Source organism: Orcinus orca, chromosome X (genome assembly GCF_937001465.1).
Source record: "Orcinus orca chromosome X, mOrcOrc1.1, whole genome shotgun sequence".
NCBI classification, from domain to species: Eukaryota; Metazoa; Chordata; class Mammalia; order Artiodactyla; family Delphinidae; genus Orcinus; species Orcinus orca.
Window position 1 is genome coordinate 121138313 of NC_064580.1, and position 10971 is coordinate 121149283.

A 10971-nucleotide genomic window follows, 5' to 3' on the forward strand; every position below is an offset into this window, starting at 1 on the left:
AGCAGTGAGTCACTCCATCATGGAGGAGCTGTTTCCATATTACATCTAGTTTGTTTTATAGCCTGAAGTTGTACCCTACGGGAGGAAGCAAGACGGAAAGCCCCACGCCTTACTAGAATGAGGGAGGTGGATGAGAAACTGCCTCCTGGCAGGAGGGAGGAGGTGAGAAGCAGTCCTCACAAGGCTGCTTGCCTTGCCACGTTCCGGGGGGATCACAGGGCATTCACCCAGTTAGGTCAGCTCGCAGTTGATTGAGTCTTGCCTGTGGGACCTGTGTGGAGAGGTGCCAGGTTGTTAGGACACCTGAGCAGAGGTGTTCCCCTATAACCAAGAACAAATTCTGAAAATTAATGGAGACTTTTAACTATATTGATACACAATAATAAAAATACTTTTACTTATTTATTACAATAAAATTGTAGTAATATTTAATGGGTCAATTTTCAAATTGTGTTCTTTAGAACAGGGGTCCCCAACCCCCGGGCCACGGACCAGTACCAGTCCGTGGCCTGTTAGGAACCGGGCCACACAGCAGGAGGTGAGCAGCGAGGGAGCGAAGCTCCATCTGTATTTACAGCCGCTCCCCATTGCTTGCGTTACCACCTGAGCTCCACCTCCTGTCAGATCATTGGCGGCGTTAGATTCTCATAGGAGTGCGAACCCTACTGTGAACTGCGCATGCGAGGGATCTAGGGTGCGTGCTCCTAATGAGAATCTAATGCCTGATGATCTGAGGTGGAGCTCAGGCAGTGTTGCTAGTGCTGGGGCGCGGCTGCAAATACAGATTATCATTAGCAGAGAGGTGTGACTGCGCAGAGACCATAATAAATCCATCGCTTGCAGACTCATATCAAAACCCTATCAGTGAGTGGCGAGTGAAGACAAGCTCAGGGCTCCCACTGATTCTGCATTATGGTGAGTTGTATTAATTATTTCATTATATATTACAATGTAATAATAATAGAAATAAAGTGCACAATAAATGTAATGCGCTTGAATCATCCGGAAACCATTCCCCCCCCCGCCCCTCCCCGGTCCGTGGAAAAATTGTCTTCCACGAAACTGGTTCCTGGTGCCAAAAAAGGTTGGGGACCGCTGCTTTAGAAATCCTTCAGTCTTGGTAAATCAGGATCTTACCACTAGATGGCGTGTGACAAGTATTCATCATTCAATTGGTCGGCATGGAGGGACTACAAACTTAATTCTCATTAATTCTAAAATGTATGTACATTTTAACTTTAAATATAATTATCGTGCAATAATTATTTTTGTTAAAGTATTTTATTCTTTATTTTCTGGATTTTAGAGCAAAAAACAACAAACACCCGCATGTACTTAACCTAGATTTACCAATTATTAACATATTGCTACATTTGCTTTATATATCCTCTCTACGATTTTTTGCTAAAGCATTTCAGAGTAATTTTAGACATTATGGAACTTCACCTCTCAATACTTCAACACGTGTCTCATGAGAGCAAGTCCATCATACCACATTATCATACCAAACTACTATATTGATCTAATATTATCTAATATCTAACCTATATTCAAATGTCCCAGGTATTCCCAAAATGTCTCTGATAGCTATTTTATTTTCTATCCAGGATCCAATCAAAGATCACACATTGCATTTGGTTGTCATATTTCTCTTTTTGGGTCATATTTCTTTAATCTTCTTTAATCTAGAACAGTTTCCCTACCCCTCCTTTAAAAAATATTAATATAATAATTCTATAACTATGTAAATGTACATATATATTTATATTTTTAAATATTTAATGTATATTTATTTACTTCTTCCACTCACTGGGTGTCCTAATATTTTTAGGCAGACAGTGTAACATCCCTAATTATAAATGTTACCCAAAATAGATGAAATTTTTAAAAAGATAAACAAAGTGTTTCTATTTCTAAATGCAGCAATTCTACATGTCATGTATAATAAAAACCCATATAAAAGTTTTGGGGGTAGTTGTTTGTTAGATTATGAGCTTTTAGAAGGGGAATGGACTGTGTTTATTCATTTTTATAATCGCTACCCCCAGCCCAGGATTTTGAAAGTGGTGAGACTCAATACATGTTTGAGGGGTGAATGAATGGTTCTCTCTCTCTTTTTTATTGTAGTAAAATATACATGACATAACATGCATCATTTTAACTATCCTAAGTGTACAGTTCAGTGGCATTAAGTACGTTCACATTGTTGTGCATGGCTTTCTTTTAATAACCCAACAACTACAATGTTAATTGTAGAAAAGTTATTAAATAGGTAATCAAAAAGAAAAATGACCTAAACACCCCTCAAATTCTACCATCCATAGAAATCCAGACGTAATTACTCAACATTTTGGTATATATCCTTTCAGATTTCTTTATGTATATTTATTCCTATCTACATAAGACAACAAAGTGATCATATTATATATACTGTATAGTAACCTGCTCTCATTTTCTCAACATGTAGTTAATATTTTCCTTGTTAATAATAATAAGCAAATGGGTTGTTTTTGATCTGGTTATATTTCATCCACTATTTTTATGACATGTACCTCCAGTAAGCACGCTGATTGATGGGTGGGGATCATGATGACAGGGCTAAAGATACAAATGAATTCTGTGTATTAATTTTTGTCTCTGAGCACAGTGGAGAACAATACTGGTTTAGGGCAATTGCAGAAGGGGTTAGGCATCTTCTGCTGAGGCCCATCTTTAGGTCAGGGGTCTAGTGACAGCGTTGCACCAAGGAAAGGACAAGAACAATCTCTGTCATGTGAATGGAATGTCCTTTGAATCTGAAATCTTCCCTGGGAGAACCTGTTACTGAATGCCTGACTCGCCTTTGTTACTTAACTGGGGAAAACGCATCTTGAACAACAAAATGGTAATGCTCCCTACCAGAGACTAGACCTTGTGAATGTTCTCTGATGCCTAGTAGGACCACTGCAGAGAAAAATATTAATGAGACTGTTGCTAGGAGACGGGAGAGCCAAAAGCCCATGGCTTTGTAGGGGTTCCACTGGAAATCAAGGCATTTTAAGTGTGTTTTAGATCAGAGGTTTTGCTGTTAAATTCTGTCCTTTGTTGAGCATGTACTTTTTAGCATGTAATGTTTAATATGATTTTATATTTTGGGAGGAATTTTGAGCATAATCCCAAAGCATTTTTTCTTTCCCTAAAGCTAATCCCTTCTTCAGAGCACAGCTCATTTTCAAGTGGCTGCTGCGGCTCTGGCCCCCACCCCTTCAGTGCGACAGCCTCAGAGCTGGTGGAGAGGCAGAGCGCCGGCAGCGGGTAAGTAGCTGAGAAATCTTTTGTAACATAGATATCCGAAATACGCTTTTTAAAGCAAGCGATGTGTTTTGATGGAACACAATAATACAGAACTGTGTAGGAATTTGTGATTGTAATCAGCGGCATTGAGAAAATGGCTTAATTCAATTCTAAATCTTCCACGGTCACTTTTCTAGTTTAAAGCTCATTTCTTAAACGGTGAATGAGTTCCTAGAAGGAAATATAGAAACTTCCCTCTTGTGATTCTGGTTAAGATAATTCCCCAAAGGGGACCTGATGAAGATATTACTGAAATGAGAAATGGTGTTCGGAATGGTATCTCAGCTTTACGATGTTTGCATTAGATGTGATGAAATGGTGACAATTCATGATGTTCTCAGATCTGATTTCCTTTCACAGTATGGAGAGAGCATGAGAAAAATGTTGTTTTGCAATGGGGAAAAGAATACCATGCCTCATTTTTTTCTTAATTAAGAAAATCATGTGACTGGATGTCTGTACAGGAGAGAAAATGAGGAGGGCAGCTGTAATGTTCGGATTAATTGCTTCACGTGAGAGCAATTAATGGGAAAGATTTAAATTTGGTTTTAGGATGAAAAATCATGAAAGAGAAATATAACTATGTGACTGTGCCTTTATTTTGAAAATAATTCATTTGTATTTGTGGACATCAATTTTTACAGTAAAGACAGAATATTATCAGTGCTGCCTTCCTTGGAAAGGGATGTGGAAAAGATAGCAGATTCCTATCAACAAAGCTTTTATATTTGTTTCTGAATTGTGCCTGAAAATGTTTAAGCTTTTGTGTGTCCTTTTACCTGGAAATTGCTTTTGTAGATAAGTTTCTGCAAGAAAAAAGAAAAAAAAGCTGAAGTGCGTTTTTTTTAAAAATTTCTTTGAAATTCAGATTGCTTTGACTTCAACAGGAAGAAAAGGAGAAAAAAGATAGATAAGTAGATTTTTTGAGTTAGATGCCAAAATAGCAATCAGGGAGGAAAAATAAGAATGAAATAGCTTTAAAGAAAGTTGACAAAATGGGCCATTTTTTCAAGCTGAAAATGTCTGCTGGTGGCATGTTTTGCAGGAGGAAAAGGGGGGAGCATGATGCAGGCATAGGAGGGAGGGGGGCGTTGAACAGAGCACTGCGGCAAAGAGAATGACTGACGCATCCAGGGACATGTGACCATCTTCTGGTGTAGTGAAGAAAATTTTCCAGGAGTCCATCTTGTATAAGAAATTCTGTACCTATTAACATACAAATAATACTGTAATCTTTACGTAGTACATACTGAGTTTGTTTGGTTTGATCCTCCGTTGATATACATTGGCACATGTACTCTTTTTTATTGTCTCTTTTCCTAGACTTTCTTTTCTGTACTCTCACCACTTTTATAGCACTTATTAAAATATCTTGTTAAAATGCCATCTTTCCCCTTTATTATAAAAATTCACACATTTATTGTAGTAAATTGGGGAAAATCTAAAGATGACTATAAAAATTACCCATAATCCTATAACCCAGAGATAATTACTATTAATATAATTAGTCCCCCTTCTCTGAATACATGCAAACTATGCATAAAAATATATATTTATATACAAAATGAAGATCATATGTACATATCGTTTTCAACCTGCTTTAATCACTAAACAAAATATTGGTAGCAATTCCCCATATTTTAAAATAGTCCACAAGAATATGATGTTTTATAGATGCTTAGTTTTCAATCATATAGGTGCCCCGCTAAATGTCCAATTATTGAATGCTTCTATGTGTAATTTTTGCTGTTATAATTTAAGGAATATCTTTCCATGTAAATCTCTGTGTGCTTTTCTGTTTTTTTTCTCCTAGGGTAAATTCGTAGACGTGGAATTCCTGGATCAAATGGTATGAACCAGTTTAAGGTTTCTCCCCATCACCCCATACATATCGCCTAATTTATCATATGTGGTAAAGCGTTATTTTTCAGTTGTTTTTTTGCCTATTCATTTTTTTATCATTTATGGTGGGTTTTCTTAAACAAATTGCAGCTTTACATTTTTAGATATCCACAACTATAAATTTTTGATTTTGTGATTTCTTTCTTTCTTTTGAGGAGTATGTTCACATGCATTTTCTTCCTAGTCATTTCATTGCTTCGTTTTTTACAATTAACTCAAATTCATCTAAAATTCATTTTGGCATATGGTATGAAGTAGGATCTAATTTTGTGTTTTTTCCAAATAGGTCACCAATTGTTTCAGCATCATTTATTGAATAATCCAACCTCCTTCCACTGATTTGAAATGGCAAGAACTGTCCTCCCACTAGATAGGGTGTAGCTTTCCACAGGTCAGCCATTTTCCTCTTTACCCGAGGAGGTTACATCCCACAGTAGTGCTCCTACCTTCTTGCAGCTTCTGGCGGCATTCTATAGCATCATGTTCTTGCTGATGCCTTTCACGACTTCTAGACACAACCAGTTTAGGGCAGTGGTTTTCAAACAGGATTTTAAAATTTTAAACATTTAAAAATTTAATTTTATCAGATGCTTTTTACAAATGAAAATTGAGGAATCCTGATGTATAAAACCACTGTTCCAGATGTACTATTCCACTTGCACACAGCTGACAGCCTAAGTGTGTGTTCAAATAATACTCCCGGGGTTCGTGTTATTCCTAACACTATTGAAAGTTCCTCCTTCAACCTCTTTTTCTACTCCCTAGGTACTCGGAGAATTAAAGCTGTCTGGACTCAGTTCCTGGAATTTTCTAGAATGGTATAAGAGTAAAATGTAAGAAATGCATAAGGAGCAAAAATAATGTTTGCCAGCCTGTTGCTGGCCATAGTCTGATCTAGGGATTTAAAGGAGGTGTGATGAGTCCCCCAATCCATGCCACCACTGCTACCATCCACCATCTCTTCTAGATAGGGACATACCCCAGGGATTCACCTCTTTTCACTGCAGGTGGAAGGCTCAAGAATAAACCACGAAGTCTTTTAGTGGGAGATGGGTTAAATGTTGCTCACAGAAATATTTGACTGTTAAAATCACCTGCTACCCGCTGTTGACCCTCCCCACCCCCACTCCCAACACAGCCTTCTTTTTCTATTGACTTCTGGCTCTGGCCTCTAGCCTTTACTGATTCTGGAAGAAAAAAAAGGGGCGTGGGTGGGAGGATGCGTTGCCTGCCCTTACAGCGAGGGGCTCCTTTGGCTCACAGCCACAGCCCCAGTCATTTCTTGACTTGCCGCATTAGGCTGTGATTTGTTTGTGACTGGAGGTTGGTTTCCATGGCAACGGGAGCTCTCCCGGGCATGCGCATTCGCTCCGCCGCAGTGGTAGAATGCGGCTGCAGAGGCAAGGGAGGGGTCTTGCGGGCCCCAGTCGCTGAAGGAGTTATTCTGCAGTCATGATGTCAGTTTTTCTGGGCTAAAATGCAACCATTCTTGTCTGTAGAGCATTGCCTTTTTTTTTTTAATCCTTGGAAGGCTTTGAGCCACTCCCATTTTCTTCCTCCCAAATTACCTGCTCTCAATATGTCCACCTGTGATCACGACGTCTTCCCAATCTTTGAGGCCACTCAGGGCCCCAAGGGGATCCATAACAGTGTGGGCACAGGTAACAGGCTGCCTGGTTTCAAAGCTCCACCACTTGCTTGCTGCATGAGCGCACTACAGTTACTTAATTTCTCTGTGCCTCAGTTTCCTCAGATGTAAAATGGGGATATTAATAGCACCTTTAGAACAGTGTCTGGTAATGATAACCACTGTATAAATGTTGGCTATTATTATTTGTAGATATTAAATTAAAGGAGACTTGCCCTGAAACAGGCTTGCGCTGCAATGTACAAACTCACCCTCTAATGTCCCATGGCCAAATAACACAAGCACACAAACTCTTCCCATTGCAAATGGATAAGTACCACGGCCAAAAACTTGCCCCACAGCACACAGAAATTCCCTATATCACCCAGACTCATCCACAGACACACATATCCTCCCTAAGGCAAAAAGTCTCACCTAAGGGATTCAGACCTGCCCCACGTGATGCAGACTGGCCCTACCATAAAGACTCTACCCGTGACACACAGACAATCATCTCCCTGTCACACAGAGCCTTTCTCGGGTACATAATCTCTCTAGAGCACACAGCCTACCCCCCACAGAACGCAGATGCTTCCAAAAGCACGCGTATTTTCAAGGCGCGAAGACTCACTCCACAGGCCACAGACACGCTCTACCACCCACCAATACTCCCCAAACACACAGACTCTCACCAAAGAACAGGGACTCTGCCCATGGCACAGAGACGCCCCAAGGAACAAAGATTGTCCCCACAGCTCACAGATTTCCCCAGCGCCCCGCCAACTAAACCCATAGCTGAGATTCTCCCCAGGGCACACACTCCTCACATCACGCTGACCTTCACCGGAGCACACAGACGCATTTCACAGCACACAGACTCCCGCCAAGGGAGAGGACTTATACCGTGGCGCAAAGACACTCCCTAGAGCACGCAGACCCTCCTCAGGGCACACGACATCGCCCCCCATGACACAGCCTCCCTCCTGCCCCAGAACACAGTTCACGACATAGCTTGACAACCCACACAGAGAGAGACACGGGCTGTACTCCGACAGACAGACTTGCTCCACGACACGCAGACAAGCAGCACAGGACACAGACCAGCCCCAAAGGACACACACTTGGCCTGCAGTACCCAGTCACGACCCAGATCACGCAGACACCCCGCGAAACACAGGCTAAACCCCCCATAGCACAGAGATTCTCCCCATGGCCGAAAGGTGCTCCCCACAGAACACAGCCTGTCCCCCAAACCAAGATGCGCCACAGCACACAGACTCTCTGTCCAGCACATAGACTCACCCCACAAACACAACTCTCTTCCCCAGGACACAGGCCTTCTCCATGGGGCACACCCCAAATTCCTCAGACACACTCTGCAATAAATAGACGCGCCTCGCAATGCACAGCAGATTGCCCCTACGGCGGGCAGGCTTGTTCCACAACAGACACACTCATGCCAAAGCAGCACCTGATCTTTCTCCAAAGTGTTCAGATTCACCCCTCAGGGCACAGTCATCTCACAACCTAGACGCAACCCACAACATGCAAACACATTCCACAGCGCAATGCTGCTCTCAGCGATGCACAGAATTATGTCACAAGACACACTTGCCATACAGATTCACTTCACGAAAACCACACTCCTTAGGGTGATTACACAGTGCACACAGACACACATGCCCCCAAACGCGCACACCATTTGCTCTACAGCTCCCGGATTCACCCCATCACATGCAGACTGCTTTCACACCAAGGTCTGCCAAGCATGCACAGAACTCCACCCAAACGCACAGATTCTCCCATCAATACGCACACTTGCTCCATGACACACACAAACGCCACTGAACCCTGAGACTCACCCCAAATACACAGTCAAGCCCTTCAGGGCATAGATTTGCCCCAGCACATAATCACACCCACAAAACTTAGAATTCACAGGAATGCCCGTGAACACATAGATTTCTTCCACAATGCACAGAATTGCATCACAACACAGACTTAGTCTAAGATGGAAAACCTATAAAGCACACGAGCATTCCCCGACGTGTAGACACACAACACACACAATTACCCGTGCAATGCCGAGATTTCCATCATAGTTTACAGACGTGCTTTACCATCCCATTGAGCTACAACCCTGGCCTACAACAGACATAGCTTGTGTAGTGGTTAAGAGCAAGGCCTCTGGACCCAGGCCACCTGGGTTCGAATCCAAGCTCCACCCCTTTCTAATTGTGTCACCTTGGGTAAGTATATTTCTCTGTTCTTTAGTTTGCTCATCCGTAAAACAAAGGTAACAGTAGTACCTACTGAAAAGGGTTGTTGTGAGTATTCAGTGAATTAGGATAGGCTAAGCGCTTAGTACAGTGCCTGGCACACAGGAACTATTACAGTTGTGAATTTAATTTGTGGTACTATCACCCCCACCATTGTTGCTAGTGTGAAAAGGGCTGACCCCAAATACCTAGAATCATCTGAAAACACACAGATTCACCACATGATACCTAGACTAGCCCCAGAACATCTAGAAATGCTCTACAGCACACAGACACCCCACCACAATAGCCACACACCCTACAAAGCACAGACAGGACCCTAAGCCAGATGCCACTCACCACTCCCAGAGCTGCATCACAGTTCAGAAGCGTGCTCTAATGCACGGGCTCGCTGCGTAATACAGACTCACCCCACAGTATCCAGACCCACACACACACACACACACACACACACACACCCTCCAACTCAGCAGTGTGCCCTGCATCACACAAACACACCTACTGCACGCAGATTTTTGTCCCATGATGTGTGGCTGTATCTCACAAACACGCTCCTAAATTCATGCTCCGCAATGTCCAAGCCTTGTACCACGATCATCACTCATCCTGCAACACACGCACTCACGTAGCTTGCCTTACAAACACAGAGAACACGCCATAATCCATACCACATCTCCCAAGACGCCTTAAGTGCGTACTACGGAAGTGCTCAGCATTGTGTAACACACACCCTCACTCTGTAATGCACAGCGTCCTGCCCCAAATGCCCTACAACACGAAGACACTTCCCATGAGCTGAGCACAGCCGGGCCCCCAAATGTGCAGAGATATTGCATACCAACACGCACACAGCCTACACAGGGGCCTCCTAAAATGCACAGACCCTCCCCCTCAATGCAGCAATCAGTCTCAGAATACCCGGAGACCCCTGCAACATAAACATATTTCCCACAGCACACGTGGTTCCCTCACCATTCACAGAACTGCATCACCATTTACAGACTTCCCTTACACAGCACAGTCTTGGGCAACAATATGCAGACTCACTCCACAAGGCGTAGGGACACGCCATCGTCCAGAGACTAGACTCACAACAAGTAAACACACCTTTCCAAATCGACACTCTCTCAAACACACACAATTTTCCGACAGCTCACAAAGTTACATCACCACATATCTTTCCTTTAAAGCGGGGGCTCAGCACACAGCACACACAGTTGGCCCACAGTGCAAGCATTGGCACCTCTGCTTCCAAACCGTATATAAAACGCCCTCTCCACAAGGCCCATCCCACAGTTTAGGGATAAGCCTCACAATACTTGGATACGTTTTACTATCTGTAGGTGCTCTCCAAGATCCCAAGATATACCACAACACCTAGACATACTGCACGAGGCCCGGAGACATGCACACCCCCAAACAAAGGGGCAGTGTAGATTGTGGTTAAAAGCTGACACTGAGGATTCAGACTGCCGGGGTTCCAAGCCCACATGGATCATTCACTAACTGTGTGACCTTGGAAAGTTTTCTTAACCTCTCTGTGCCTTATTTTTCTCAGGTGTAAATTGGGAATAATAGTGGTTCCTACTTAGGAGGGCTGTCAAGAGGAACAAATGAGTGGATGCTTATAACATGTTTAGAAGAGCGCCTGGCAGAGAATTAGTGTTGTCAGTGTTAGCTGATCTTGTCGTTGTTGTTATCGTTGCTGTTTCTACACATGGAACTAGATCGTGATGGTACACCTCAATCTCAAATAATTCAAACAACCCACAACACGTAAAGTACACCTCCATGCAGCACAGAATCACGTCACAGCTCACTCCCATCACC

General features: G+C 42.7%; 1 long non-coding RNA gene across 1 annotated transcript; it reads left to right on the top strand.

The window, feature by feature from the left end:
• Positions 1-3257: 3257 nt before the first annotated feature.
• On the top strand, positions 3258-7289 carry LOC117196175 (uncharacterized). The gene is made up of 4 exons (XR_007474696.1): positions 3258-3294; positions 5147-5182; positions 5522-5626; positions 6001-7289. It is a non-coding gene; the product is annotated as an uncharacterized LOC117196175 (long non-coding RNA).
• Positions 7290-10971: the final 3682 nt, after the last annotated feature.